Consider the following 16,018-nt stretch of genomic DNA (forward strand, 5'->3'; position numbering starts at 1 on the left):
GAACTCCACTGTCCTCTGAAAAAATTCAAATTTTGGTGGAAGAAAATATCATGCCAGAGATCTTAAGGTAATAGCTAGTGTTTGCTACACCACTGAAGGCACTTGTAGCTTCAAACATTTCACTGTTGCATTGCCAAGCCATGGTCAACTGACAACCTGAGTTAGAGCGTGACAGTCATTTCCATCCTAGAGACGTATGGTCATCTTCTTCTCTTGCCTTTAGTTGCACAAAAACCCCCTAAAATCAGTGCTGATTTACCTTTCAAAGCAGTTTGATCATTGCCTTGGGGTCTGGTGTTCTTCCCTTCTCCCATCTTCACTCCTCGCTACCTTGCTCACTGCAAGTGGAAGGGAAGAGAAGGAGATAAAATAGACTTACTTCTCCCAGAAACCTGACCTTGTCTTAGCTACCAAGAAATTTTTTTTCTAGTTTGTTTTATGAGAGTAGTTCAATAACTTGAAGTGAGGTGACCATCACTGTCTCCCCTCTTTTGTCTCACTTTTCGTTTCTTTTGACCCAAGCATCTCATTTCTCACTTTCTTAAGTGATATTTATGGGAGATACTGTAGATAGCACAATATCTACTTCTGTGGCCAAACTGCAGTTTGACATCAGGTAAGTCATTGTCTCTCTTGAGTCTGTTTCTATTACTGTAAAGCAAGGAGGTCAGCCCTTGCTATCTTGCTGACTCATAAGAATTTAAGGAGGATAAAGTGTGCACAGAATGTTCTAGACATTTAGGTCAAAAGGTGCTGCATACCAACGGTTATCTACCTATCTCATGGGGATGTTAGGAACTGAGATAATATGTGAAATATTTTGAGTTCCAGAAACACAAACAGCAAATGCATTTGTGCTATAATGATTTATGTTCTAGGTAGCTACAGCAGGATTTTACTTCTTAATATATTTATTCACTTCATTACTTTCTGTAGCAGACTGCATATGGGACATAATTCGGTAGTGGAAAAAAGAGAAAGTGTTTAAACAATTTTTTCTTCGGAAAATGTACAGTCATCCAGTAAATGTTGCACCCTTATCTACATACGACCAGTATGCTACTGAGATTTATATTTTCCTTCCCATGAGGAAAGAGGTGGGAGAGGTGGTAGTGAAGGAAGAGAGCAAAGAAAGAAGTCAGAGAGGTTCACATTCAGGTAATTCCAGATCTTCTAACACTCAGCAATGCTGAATGTGCCTCCAGGCATTAGGATATTGAAATGTCCCTTTTGGAATGACTGATCCAATGGATTTGAAATTCTCTGTTTGCTACCAAATAAAAAGCCGTAAAAATTATACTTTCATGAAAATCTGTTTTAAGAAACATGGGCCATTCAGATCAACCCCCTCCACAGCCCAGTCACATTCCAAAGCACCATGAAAAATGACTGTTTATTGAATGTTTCAAGTTTATTATAATTAGCATACTACATTTAGACAGGCTAACAACAACAAAGACTAATTTAATCAACAAAAACATTTTGGGGAGAGGCTGGGCAACCCACACAATCCAAGAAAGAGCTGAACTAGCAGACTTTGAGAAAGACAGGAACATCTGCTTCACCCATCTGATGAGCAGGAGTTCGGGGCTTTCTCTTTTGGTTGGGTCCATCACCCATATCAGTCTCTGTGTTCTGCTCAAGATTCAATTCCTTGGGAGAGAGCGTAATTAAATTAGCTTGGATTAGGTACCCATCCTGGTGGTTGTGGTGGTGGCTATGCAGGGGTTCCTGGGATCAGCATTCCGCCAGAAACATATGGAGCTAGGGAGGACTAAGTCCCAAAGGAAAGGAGGTTGGGCAGACAAAACCCAAGACATCCACTGCCCCAAATCTATGCTATCATTAAGTTGATTTAAAATTTTATGGCATATGAGACTCCTTGACAACTTTTAAGCTATGGTTATATCTCCATTGCTTAAAGCTATGTAAAGGAGGCAGTGGGGTAAAATGGTCTGTATATTTGGCTTTTGTCTTGGTATGGCCACTAATTGGCTAAATGACCTGAGCAGGGAGCTTAATCTCTCAGGGTCTGTTTCTAGAATTGAAAAATGAGAGGATTTATTGATCTTATTCTATACCATTTTTGTTTATTGTTTTAGTATTTGATCTGAGTTACAGAATTGGGTTAACTATGCACCCCCTGTGTAGTACTCCATAACATGCTTCTAAACAAGGTCCTTTTGTTGTTTTATTTCATTTTCTATTTTATTCCTAATCTCCATTCCCATTCTTTTAATCCCATAGATTACCAATATAATATTTAGATACATGTTCTTGTATATGTAAAATATATTGTATGATTTTATGTGTGTGTACATATACATATATACATATACATACTTACATATATAAATGTGTGTATATACATGTATACACACTTAACTGTTTGCAACTGGTATTATGCTACTGATTTCATTCTTTTTTTAAACATTGTGTTCATGAAACATTACGTTTTGTACATGTGGGATCCCATCATATGCACCAATTATCATTGTATTTATTGATTCTTCTTGTGACAAATACATAAAGCAGCAATAGTGAATTGTCTGCTTGTACATGTTTCTTATAGGAGTTTTAAGAGTTTGTCTGGGAATTATTTTCAGAGTGAGATTAACATCTAAAAATTCACCATTTCATTAAGTATAGTAAGATTGTTTCCAGAAAAACCTTATGACTGTCACTCACATTAGTTTTGCATAAAAGCTCTTATTTCTGTATATTCTCTTCAAAACTTGGTATTATTCAACTTTCTCTATATATACATATGCACATATATAGTTATATCTGGATATATCCCTATATATGTGTATATCCATATATCCATATATATATCCTATATATGTCCCTATATATGTGTATGTCCATATATACATGTTTTCTATATATATGTATATATTTTGCCACATGATCACCAAGATTTTCCCCTATGTTTTCTTCATGTTTCAGCTTTCGTACTCAAGTCTTTAACCCATTTGAAATACACCTTTGTTTTTCACTTTATTTTTCCATGTAAACTAATTTCTTTAAGACCATCTACTAAATAAGCCATCTTTCATCTTCTCTCACTTTTTTTGCGTGTCAACCTTATAATGTAGCAAGTCACATATCACAAAAATATTGGCCTATTTTAAGCTCTTTGTTCTGTTTCATTGATCTGTCTTTGTATCAATACTGCGTTGTTTTAAATTACTGTAGCTTTGTAGCATGCCTTAATATCTGAGTTTAAGTCCTCAGCTGTTTTTCTTTTGTAAAATTGACCTAATAGCGAACTGGCTATTCATATGGAAAGAAATAAAATATGTTCTATTAAAATTCTAGATGAATAAAGGCTTAGAAATAATAAAAATCTTTGCTGAAAATATATGAGAAAACATACACAGTAGTTGAATTTCTGAGATCTTCCTAGCAACACAGGAAATCCAAAATCTGTAATACGAGATAAAGATATTTGACTATTTAAAAATTAAAATTTTGTATGGAAAAAAATCCCATAAAAATCAATGGGCACTAATGGAACAAGAAAAGTACATTTTCCACTCAGATAACAAAGCATTAATTTCTACATTATCGCATGATGAACAACTCAATTAAAATGAATATAGATGTGAATCCAGAAAACAGCCAATAAATGTGAAAAGATGCACAAATTCCAAAAGGACAGAAAATTAACATTATAATAACAATAAGCTTATTGGACAAGTATGTGGAGGAAAGGGTAGTATGATACACATTACTGGTGGGAAAGTCAAGATTTATAGTATTTTGGGAAGGAAATCTGGCAATATCTATAGAAATTAAAAATACATATTCTCTTCTACTCAACACTTCTATTCCTGGAAATCTCTCTTATAGAAATAAAAGTACAGATCATGTTCATAAAATTAAAGAAAAAAATGTGTATGAATTTATAACATACAAGGACTTTTATTGCACCATTGTTTATAATCACCAAAAACTGAAAGTAAAGAATATGCCTAATGACATGAATATAACGGACTTATGGTTCGAATGCTATGTAGTGTTTTATAGCCATGAGAATGATTCAGAATAGTATGCATCTATGTATGTATAGGATATACGATTATAGAGAAATAGAATGTTAGCATGGCTACATGGAATTGGGGAAGACAGTGGAGAAAAGGTGTCCATAATAAAGAGAGAATGTACGGTATGATCACACCTATGTAACATTATGTATTGGCCTGTAGACCCAAGTCCTAGGATTGCTCTGAGCCCAATCAGGCTTAAGGCTGCAGTGCGCCATGCAGCCTGGCAACATAGTGAGGTCCCTTTTCTTAAGGAAAAAAAAACAAGAATAGATTATCACTGTGTGTCAAAGGTGGGTATTATAGAGAACTATGAAATTCTGACTTCTTTATGTCTGTATATTGTTCTAATTTCCTACAAAGACCATGTTTTTCTTTTACATAATCAGGAGAAAGTAATGAATATATATTTATTGTAGAAATAAATACAAAATCAATTGTAAAAGGAAAAAACAAAACTTGAAAACTGTTTACAAATCTTTATTCTTCCATCAAAATACTAGAAAAGTTTGCCAAATTTACAAAAAAAATCTTACTGGAATCTTTATTAGCAATGTGTTAAATGCAAGCAACATTGTGTTCAGTTTTGGTATCTTTACAGTATTACATTGTACTATATATTTATTTAGTTCTTCTCACTTGATGTCCTTAAAACAGTTTAAGCTTTTGCTCCTTAAAGATCTTTTGCATCCTTTATTAGGTACTTTATTGTTTTTATTGTGTTTATACTAGATATTTTATTGTCTTTATTGCTATTAAAAATGGTTATCTTATTTTCTATGTTATTTTCTAGTTTATTTTGAAGTATAGAAGAACTTTTTTCACTTTTATAAGTTAATCTTTATTTTGTAATTGTACTGAATTATTTACTAGCTCGTGGTATTTTATTTTCTTAAGTGTTTACTTTTCAGTTTTAAAATAAAATATTTTATAGTAGTAAAATACCTACAACAAAATTTGTCATCTTAACCATTTCTAAGTATACAATTCAGGAGTATTAAGAATATTCATATTGCTGTGTTCCATCACCACCCTCCATCTCCAGAACTCCTTTCATCTTGCAAAACTGAAACTGCATCCATGAAACAATAATACTCCATCCCCCTTTCCCTACATTTCTGGCAACCACCATTCTGCTTTCTGCCTTTATGAATATGACTCCTCTAGGTACTTATGTAAGTGGAATCATATAGTATTTGTCTTTCTGTCACTGGCTTATTTAGCTCAGCATAATGTCTTCAAGGTTCATCCATGTTGTAACATGTATCAGAATTTCTTTTTTTAAGCCTGAATAATATTGTTCTATGTTTATACCAGTCTTTTTGTCTATTCATTTGTTGGTAAATACATGATTTGTTTCCATATTTTGATTATTGTGAATGATGCTACTATACACATGGGTTTACAAATATCAGTTCAAGACCCTGCTTTCAATTTTTTTGATGTATACCCAGAAATGGAATTGCTGGATGATAAGATAATTCTATTTTAATCTTTTGAGCAACTGCGATGCTGTTTTCCACAGTGGTTGCATCATATTACATTACCAACAGTACACAAGGGTTCTAATATCTCTACATCCTTGCAATACTGGTTTTCTGTTTATTTCACAGTAGGCATCCTAGTGGGTGTGAGGTGGTATCTCATTGTAGTTTTGATTTGCATTTCCCTAATGATTAGTGATGTTGAGCATCTCTTTGTGTATTTATTGGCAATTTGTATATTTTCTTTGGAGAAATGTCTATTCAAGTCCTTTTCCTGTTTTTGAATCAGGTTGCTTTTGTGTTGTTGAATTTTAGGAGTTCTTTGTATATTCTGGAGGTTAATATTTTGTCAGATGTATAATATGCATATATTTTCTCCCATTCTGTGGGTTGCCTTTTTCTCTGTTGATAGTGTCTTTTGATGCAAAAAGAGTTTAATCTTTTCTCTTTTGAGATGGGATATTGCTCTGTCACCCAGACGGAAGTGCAGTGGCTCGATCTCGGCTCACTGCAACCTCTGCCTCCTGGGTTCAAGCAATTCTCCTGCCTCAGCCTCTCCAGTAGCTGGATTATAGGTTCCCGCCTATAGCCCAGCTAATTTTTGCATTTTTTTTTTTTTTTTTAGGCGGAGTCTCGCTCTGTGGCCCAGGCTGGAGTGCAGTGGCTGGATCTCAGCTCACTGCAAGCTCTGCCTCCCGGGTTCATGTCATTCTCCTGCCTCAGCCTCCCAAGTAGCTGGGACTACAGGCGCCCGCCACCTCGCCCGGCTAGTTTTTTGTATTTTTTAATAGAGACGGGGTTTCACCGTGTTAGCCAGGATGGTCTCGATCTCCTGACCTCGTGATCCGCCCGTCTCGGCCTCCCAAAGAATTTTTGCATTTTTAGTAGAGACAGGGTTTCACTATGTTGGCCAGGCTGGTCTCAAACTCCGGACCTCAAGTAATCCACCTGCCTCTGCCTCCTAAAGTGTTGGAATTACAGGTGTTTGCCACCATGCCCGGCGGGGTTTAAATTTTTATGAAGTCTAATTTGTATATTTTTCTTCAGTTGCCTGTGCCTTGTGTGTCTATACTTTACTCAGATTTCCTCAGTGTTCTCCTCATATCCTTTTTCAATCAAGGAATTCATCCAAGTTTAGTTACCGTGTCTCCTTAGGTTCCTCTTAGTTGTGACAGTTTCTTAGACCTTACTTGTTTTCAAATACCTTGATAGTTTTGACGACTACTAGTCATGCATTTTGCAGAATGTCTCTCAGTTAGGATTCGTCTGAGGTTTTCTTATGATTCGACTGAGTAATATGTTTCTGAGAAGACCACACAGGTGAAAGGCCATTCTTATTACATCAGATCAAGGGTACCTGCCATCAATATGACTTATCAATGTTGTTAATCTTGGTCACTTGGCATATAGTAGTGTTTGCCAAGTTTCTCCACTGCAAAGTTGCTCTTTTTTTTTTCTCCCTTTCTATCCTGTACTCTTTAGAAGAAAGTCATTATGTGCAGCCCACACTAACGGAGTGGAGAGTTATGTTCTATTTACTTAAGGGAGGAATATTAACATAAATTATTTGAAATTCTTCTGCTTGGGAGTTCTGTTTATTCTCTCTTATTTGTTTATTAAATTATTTACTTATAATGTACTCAGGGATATTTATACTTTAGATTATAATCCAATATGACTTTATTTATTTTGTTGCTAAAATTGTTTTAACTTTGGCCATTGGGAGCCTTTTTAGTTGGCTCTTGTATCACTTTGATATATTCCATCACTGTAGGGTTTTTTTTTTTTTCCACTTTCTTACTTTCTAGTGCTACAAGATGCTCCAGGCTTATCTTGTATATTTCCTGTCTCAGTCTTAGAATTAACGATTTCTCCCAGGATCTCTGTTCCTTTGATGGGAGAATGGTATTAGGAACCAAGATTCGGTGCTAGGTGTTCTCAATGATGGCTATCATTGCTTCTAGGCCATCTCAGCTGACAGAGCAAAGAAAGTGTGTACTAACCCATTAATATACACATATCTAAAATATTTATATGTAACCATCTGTATCTATATGCTAAACATGAGTTCAGACTGATGTCTCCCACTCTAACACAGTCCTTCTTGAATCATCCTAGAATCTTCCCCTTGTTTATCTGTAACCTCTAACAGTGAGAAACTAGGTTCCCACCATTGGCCATCTTTTGCCTTGCCTTGTAAACTTCAAAATCAGTCTGTCTATTAGGTAAGAAATGGCTTAATGAGATTTTATAGGATTGCATTACATCCATATAATTTATACATATATAATTTATAATTTGGATTGCATTAAATCTAATTTTATTTGCATAAATTATATTATGTAATTTATTTAAATCTTTGATTTTTAAATTAGTGTTTTACAATTTTTCACATATAGATTGTGTACATATTTTGTTAGATTCATACCTAAGTATTTCCATTTGTTAGGTACTGTTGTAAATAGAATATATTTAAATTTCAAGTTCCAATTGTTCCTTGCTAGTATATAGGAAAGCAATTGACTTTTGTATTAACAATTTTCTATTAACCTTGCATCCTGTGATTTTGTTTTATTCTCTTATTAGTTCTAGGAGGTTGTTTTGTCTATTTTGAGATTTTCTATATAAACAATTTTGTCATCTCTGAATAGAAAGTTTTATTCTTCCTTTCCAACTGATATTCTTTTGATTCCTTTCTTGTCTTGTTGCATTAGTTAGAAACTTCCAGTAAAAGGTTGACTGGAAGTGAGGGAAGACGCCTTGTTTCTGATCTTAGGGGAAACACCTGCATTTTCTCACCATTAGGTGGAATGTTAGCTGTAGGTTTTTAATGTAAGTTCTTTATCAAATTGAGGAAATTTTCCTCTATTTTTGCTTTGCTAAGAACTTTTAATCATAAATAAGTGTGGAATTTTGTCAAATTATTTTCTCCAACAATTGATATAATCACATTAATTTTCATCTTTAATCTGTTGATGTAGTGATTTATGCTGATTGAGTTTTAAGTGTTTAACCAGCCTTGCATACTGGAATAAATCCCATATGGTTGCAGTGTATAATGTTTGGTATACATTGTTGAATTCAATTTGTTATGTCTGTGTTTATGAGAGATGTTGTTGGTCTGTTGTTTTCCTTTCTTATAAATGGCTGTGTCTAATTTTAGTAGTAAGGTAATGCTGACCTCATAGAATGAGCTAAGAAGCAGTCTTTCTTCTTCTGTTTTCTGGAAGAAATTATAAAGAATTGATATGATTTCCTCCTTAAAAGTTTGGTAAAATTCATCAGTGAAACCATCTGGGCCAGGTATTTTCTTTTATAGAAAGTGATCAATTGTTAATTATTGATTGAATGTATTTAATATAGAGAGAGCTATTTAGGCTATTTCCCCGTTTGTGGGTTTTGGTCATTTATGTCTCTCCAGAAATTGGTCTATTTCATCTAAGTCATCATATTTTTGAGTATAGAACTGTTAATACCATTCCTATACTCTTTTAATGTCCAAGGGGTCAGTAGTGATGACCCCTCTTTCTTTTCTTTTCTTTTTTTTTTTTTTTTTGAGACGGAGTTTCACTCTTCTTGCCCAGACTGGAGGGCTGTAGCACAATCTTGGCTCACTGCAACCTCCACCTCCCAGGTTCAAGTGATTCTCCTGCCTCAGTCTCCCAAGTAGCTGGGATTACAGGCATGTGCCACCATGCCTAGATAATTTTTTGTATTTTTAGTAGAAACGGGGTTTCACCGTGTTGGCCAGGCTGGTCTTGAACTCCTGACCTCAGGTAATCCACCTGCCTTGGCCTCCCAAAGTGCTGGGATTACAGGTGTGAGCCACTGCTCCCGGCCTCATTTTTGATTTTGGTAATTTGTGTATTTGCTTCAATTTTTTTCTTGGTTAGCTTGGCTAGGGTTTATTCATTTCATTGATCCTTTCAAAGAACCAGCTTTTGGTTTTGTTAATTTTCTCCATTGTTTTCTTGTTTTCAATTTCATAGACTTCTTCCTTTTTGGAGATGGAGTTGCTCTCTGTCTCTCAGTTTGGAGTATAGTGGTGTGATCTTAGCTCACTGCAACCTCCGCCTCCTGGGTTCAGGTGCCTCCTGGGTTCTCCTGCCTCAGCCTCCTGAGTAGCTGGTGTGCACCACTATTTCCAGCTAATTTCCAGCTAATTTTTATGTTTTTAGTAGAGATGGAGTTTTGCCATGTTGGCCAGGCTGGTCTCAAACTCCTGACCTCAAGTGATCTGCCTGCCTCTGCCTCTCAAAGTGCTGGGATTACAGACTTGTGTCACTGTGCCAGGCCTTTCAATTTCATACACTTCATTTTTTTTCCCTATTGTATCAGGTGCAGATAACAATTTCATTGGCTTTGAATTCGATTTTAATAATTTATTTCCTTCTGCTTGCTTTTAGGCTTAAGTATTCTTTCTTCAGTTTCTGGTGGTAAAAACTTAGGTTACTGATTTTGAACCTTTCTTCATTTTAAAAATGTAGCATTTAATGCTATACACTTCTCTTTGAGCACCTTAGTTTTTTTTGTTGTTGTTGTTGTTGTTTTTTGCTGTATACCACAAACTTTGGTAAGTTGTATTTTCATGTTCATTCAGTTAAAAAGATTTTAAAATTTATCTTGAGATTTTTTTAACTGTGTGCTATTTTAAAGTGTGTTGCGTAGCTTCCAAATATTTGGGGATTTTCCAGTTATCTTTTATCAGTTGATTTTTAGTTCATTTCCATTGTGGTCTGAGAACAAAATTTGTGTCATTTTTATTCTTTTAAGTATGGTTAGATATGCTTTATGGCCAAGAATGTGGTTTATCTTGGTGCATGCTCCATGTGAGCATGAGAAGAATGTGTATTCTGCTGTTGAGGGATAGAGTGATCTGTAAATGTCAGTAAGATCAAGTTGACTGATAGTGCCATTCGAGTCAACTATATCTTTATTTTCTGCTTACCTGATCTATCAATTACTGACGGGGGGATGTTGAACTCTTCAAATATAATTGTACATTTGTCTACTCCTTTCAGTTCTATCAGTTTTTGTCTCATGTGTTTTGACATTTTGTTTTTAGGTATACACACATTTAGCATTGTTATGTCTTTTTGGATAATTAATCTCTTTTCTATTATGTAGTGCTGGTTTTTATCTCTAATCTTCCTTATTTTGAAGTCTGCATTGTCTGAAATTAATATAGATACTCCAATTTCTTTTGATTCATTTTATTTTCCCATCCCTTTGCTTTTCATCTGCTGGTATCTTTATATTTAAAGTGGGCTTATTGTAGACAATGTATAGTTGCCCCCTGCTTCCTCTTGGATGAGTCAAGATAGTTTTTTTAATCCATGATGACAGTCTTTGTCTTTTAATTGCAGTATTTAGACCATTGACATTTAAAGTAATTTATGATATATTTGGATTTATATAAAACATGTTTCTGTTTTACAGTTGTTGACAGAGACTTATTTTTTCCTCCAGTTTTAATTGAACATTTTATATGATTCCATTTAATTTTTCTCATGGTATAAAAAGTGTAGTTCTTAAAATTTTTTTTTTTACTGGTTACCTTAAGTTTTACAATATACATTTTTAAGTAATCTAAATCTACCTTCAAATAACACTATTTTGCTTCAAATACAATGCAGAAACTTAATAACAGAGTATTTCTAGTCCTGCTTGCTTTCCTTCTGTGACATTGCTTTCATTTACTTAATCTGTGCATACGTTGCAACACATTGTTCCCATTATTAAAGTTATTCTTAGATCAATTACGACAAATAAAAATATTTTAATTTACCTTTATTTTTTCGCCGATACTCTTCATTTATATGGGAATATATTTATATTTATTTATATTTGAATTTCCTTCTGCTTGAAAACATTTTAACATTTATAGGTGTTTTGATATTTATTCTACTTTGTGTTTTCCGAGTGTCCCATTATTACTTCAGATGTTTCTGCTGCTCTGCTTTCTCTTTGTTCTCTTTCTGTAACCCAAGTCTGTGGTATTTTCTTCTGATTTGTTCTTGAGGCCTCTTTCTGGAAAGTGGCTAGAAACTTTAGTGCTGTCCTGATGGTTCTATAGGGGATTTGGTTATGGATGTCCACCATGTGCCTTTCATGGTATGCATCGGTATCCTGGCTTTCTGCCTAATGCCTGAATGTCTGACCTATGACCAGGTGTCCGTCTCACAGGAAACTTGTTTTTAATGACAGATCTCCTTATGGCTCTTGTCTGACTGGTGTCCAGTTTATTCCTACTAAGACAGCCACTCTCTAGAAGAGACCTGATCGAGAAAGAAGTTAGGCTCTAGTGTGTTGGTCAAGTAAGACACAGAAGAGGCAACTCACTAAGACACATGCAATAACAGAAGTAGCTCATTAGCTACAAATCCCGGAGAAAAGGGGGTGCCACATCTCTCAGGTCTAATGGGAAAAATACGGAGCCAACTGGGACAAGCATGCTTGGTGGGAGCAAGAGAGAAGAACCTGTGCATTGAAGCCTTTACTGAGGTCCAAGGCATTATCCACGCCAGTTTCCTGAGGGGAGTTCTAATGGATGGGTTTAAAAGAAGAAGGTGCAAGTTCTAGGAGATCACACTGTGATTGAGAGGTGGTCATTGTGTTATATCTGCATAGTCCATATGGGAAGTAGGGGTCAGTGGCATGAGTCAACTAAGTACTATCCAGGTGTCCCATGGGCATGTGGTCACCAGGAGGTGGTTGTTAGGCCAGATGTCTGGAATGACAACACTGAGGAATTGATTGGAGGTAGAGAAATGGAATCTGTTCACAGTGACTAAGCCCTGCTTCTGGTATGAGAAAATTCAATTTATATTCAAAATGGATGCCAAGGCAATGTAAAATTATGGGAATTCACTACAAATTCCTTCAGAAATTGCTCCAATATTCTTGGATGTTCCATTTTTTTCATTCATCTTTCTCTTTGCGTTTTAGTTTGTGAAGTTTCTATTGACATATATTTAAGCTCACTGATTGTTTCCTTGGCTGTGCCCAGTCTACTGATGGGTCCATCAAAGGCATTCTTCATTTCTCTTCCAGTGTTTTTGATTTGCAGCATTTATTTTTAATTTTTTTCTGAGAGCTCCCATCTGTCTGCTTATACTACCCATCTGTGCTTTTATGCTGCCTACTTTTTCCATTAGAGCCCTCAACATATTAATCATAGATATTTTAAATTCCTTTTCTGCTAATTCTAAAATACATGTCATATCTCAGTCTTTTTCTAATGATTGCTTTGTCTCTTCAGGCTGTGTTTTTTCTTGCCTTTTAGTGTGCCTTGCAATCTTTTGTTGAAAGTTGGGCATGTTGTAATTGGTTATAGAAATTTAAGTAACTAGGCCTCATAAGGATTTTGTTCATCTGGGTAGGAGTTAGTCTTTATTTAATGTTTAATGTAGCTACTACAGATGCCAGAGACTTCCAATTCCTCTCATGTCCTGGTTTTTATCTCCCTTTTTGACTTCTAGTTTCTCTAAGTATTCCTCATCAGAAAGAGTCTATTTCTTGCAGTTCTTTTATCTGTAATCTATTATCATGCTCCTGGAACCCTGTAGGTCTGGAGGTAAGGCATGAGAACCTTCTATAATATTCCAGTTCAATTTTAATCTTTTAGTAGTCTGGATCTTTGGCTGGTGACATTCACAAACATTTATTCTTTTTTTTTTTTGAGACAAAGTCTCACCATGTCGCCCAGGCTGGAGTGCAATGGTGCGATGTCGGCTCACTGCAACCTCCGCCTCCCAGGTTCAAGTGATTCTCCTGCCTTAGCCTCCCGAGTAGCTGGGATTACAGGTGCGCACTGTAGTCACCCCCTTAGGTGAGTTAAGAAGGTTAAAGGGGGCTGACATGAGAGGAATCTCCTCCCTTACAGCCACTGGACAAGGTTCTGATAAAGTATTTCTTCATAAGAGTAGGACTTTTATTAACGGAGAGGGCTCTGGATGTATTTCTTGAAGATTAGTGTTTCTCTTCCACTGTTAGACCTGCCAGATATTTGGGGATTTTCCAGTTATCTCTCATCAAGTGATTTCTAGTTCATTTCCATTGTGGTCTGAGAACACACTTTGTATAACTCTTATTCTTTTAAGTTTGGTTAGATGTACATTATGGCCCAGAATGTGGTTTATCTTCATCTTGAGGTAAAGCCCATGGAGCCCAGGTGATTCTTTCTTCCAAGCTAGTCCACACTCAGCCTCCAGCAATTCATCGAAATTGCCATTTAAGTATTCCTACCAGTTTATGGCACTAGTGGCTGTTGCCTCAGGGAGGTAGATCTTGGCTGTGAGTCTCTAGATTTGTCTCTCTAGATTTTGGAGAGGCAGTTTGCCTTGCAAACTCCGTTCTTTGATGAGTTCAAGAAAAGTTATTGATTTTCTGTTTGCTTAGCTTTTTCTTGTTGTGAGGGTGGGACTGATGACATCCAGGCTGTTTTAAAGTTGGGGCTGAAACTTAAGGTTCAGCTTTCATCTTACGTCTTTGATACATGTTCCTCTGTTCTATTGTTTTTAGCCTTCCTATATCTGACTGCCTTTAGTGTACCTTCTATGCTCAATGTACTGCTAAATCTTGTCCTTTTTAGTCCAACCCAAAAGTCTTTCTCTTGGCTTGCACATTTAAATCATTTACATTGATCATAGTTTCTGTTAAAATGTTTTAGGTTTTTTCACGTTATCTTCTATGCTGTGTTTGCTTTATTGCTTCTTTTCCTGCTTTCTACTCTATTGGTCGCATTTTCTTCTGACTTTAAAGTTATACTTTTATTTTTATTTTTTCTTCTTGAGGATACACCAAACCAATTAGGGCTCATAACTAAATTTATTTTTCTTTATTAATTTTTAAGTTTCTATAGCCTATCTTCCTTCTGAACTAAAGAAGTATTTTGCACACTTGTAACCTTCAGCCACCTCTGGCTTACCATGACCACCTTCTACCCACCGTCTCCTCGGTATTATGTGCTGGTATTCTCCAGGATTAAGTTCAGACTCGAGAGCCTCAAACCCTCCTGGTTGCCATTTTATCAGGTACTGAAAATCTTTCCTGTAACATTGTGTGGGTCAAAACTCCAATTTCTATTCCATGTGCCAGTTGATAGGGGAAACAATGATGCCTTTTGTATATTTGGAGTTCAAATCATATCATTTTGTGCAGGATGTGGCCTTAGAGCTGATTTTGAATAGTAGTCCCTATTAATTATAGTGGATAAAGAATTATCCTCTGTGGTACTCTAAGCGGGTTACTCCCATTATGCCCATGGTATGGAAAGGGAATACAGTTCATTAGAAAGCTTAGCTGCTCTACACAGTGTACCTTGAATGACTCCCATCTCCAAATGAGCCCCCAGAAAATTTCAGCTAAAAGGCAAATGTCATTTTAAGTTTAATAAGTGGCTGCCAATTTAATCAATTCCATATTTTTCACAGAAATAAAATTAGAATCGGTATAACATAGGTCCAAGTCATGTAAAGTGTTAGAAGCAGAGCCACTGGTACATCCTGAGTTCTGATTGCTCTCACAGTGCCCAGTCCCTGGAACCATAATAAGCTCTGAGTTAGATTCTATTTTGTGTGGGAGCATATGAGGAAATAGCGACATACATTTGAGTATGTGAGAATTCCATATTACAATACAATGCTGTGTTAGATAGAGAAAGTAATTTTCATTATAAGCCTTTCCTTTCGGTCATTCAAAGCCTTCCGAAATAATCTCTTTTAGATTTAAATTATCCATGCTTGAAAAATGCATGGTCAAAGCCCAGAGGTAATTTTATTTTGAAAACTTTGGGCAGACTCTTTTCACATACACCAGATTAGTGAAAATTAAAGAAGAAAAGAATTGTGGAAAACTCATAGACTTTTAAGCTTTCATTTAACCCTCAACCTGCTGAATTGGTAACTTAGTTTTGTTCAAATTAAACTCCTTATTTTGTTGGGAAAACATATGAAATAGTTGAATAATCTAAATCAGGAGTTTCCAATCTTTTGACTTCCCTAGGCTACATTGGAAGAAGAAGAATTGTCTGGGGCCACACATAAAATACACTAACACTAATGGTAGCTGCTGAGGTAAAAAAAATAAAAAATAAAAAAAAATAAAAAAAATCTCATAATGTGTTAAGAAAGTTTATGAATTTGTGTTGGGCTGCATTTAAAGTTATCCTGGGCCACATATGGCCTGTGGGCAGTGAGTTGGACAAGCTTGATCTAAACATTATTGGCCAGTGAATTTAAATTTTTTAATGAAAAGCACCAATAAGCATCATGGCCCCAATTATTGTTTCAGGTAGCATCATTTTTTCTTTTAAAATTGAGCAAATACATACAAAAACATAACCACATTCAGATAATTTAATTTCAATGGGAAGTTCAAACTTACCTTTAAGTAGATCATTTGAACACTGTAAAGTCAGGAGTTTCCAAATTTAAGGCTCTTTTGTAAAATCAAACACAATTTAAATATTTCTTGCTATTTCCT

General features: G+C 35.5%; 1 long non-coding RNA gene across 1 annotated transcript in view; it reads right to left on the reverse strand.

Annotated features, from left to right (window-relative positions):
- Positions 1-16,018, reverse strand: part of LOC108514043 (uncharacterized) — a 39,150-nt gene that overhangs the window by 11,731 nt on the left and 11,401 nt on the right. Inside the window, exon 2 of the long non-coding RNA XR_001881090.1 lies at positions 260-338. This is a non-coding gene — a long non-coding RNA (uncharacterized LOC108514043). The remainder of the gene's footprint in view (positions 1-259; positions 339-16,018) is intronic.

The sequence above is a fragment of the Rhinopithecus bieti genome, unplaced genomic scaffold (assembly GCF_001698545.2).
Source record: "Rhinopithecus bieti isolate Rb0 unplaced genomic scaffold, ASM169854v2 scaffold_32105, whole genome shotgun sequence".
Lineage (NCBI taxonomy): Eukaryota > Metazoa > Chordata > Mammalia > Primates > Cercopithecidae > Rhinopithecus > Rhinopithecus bieti.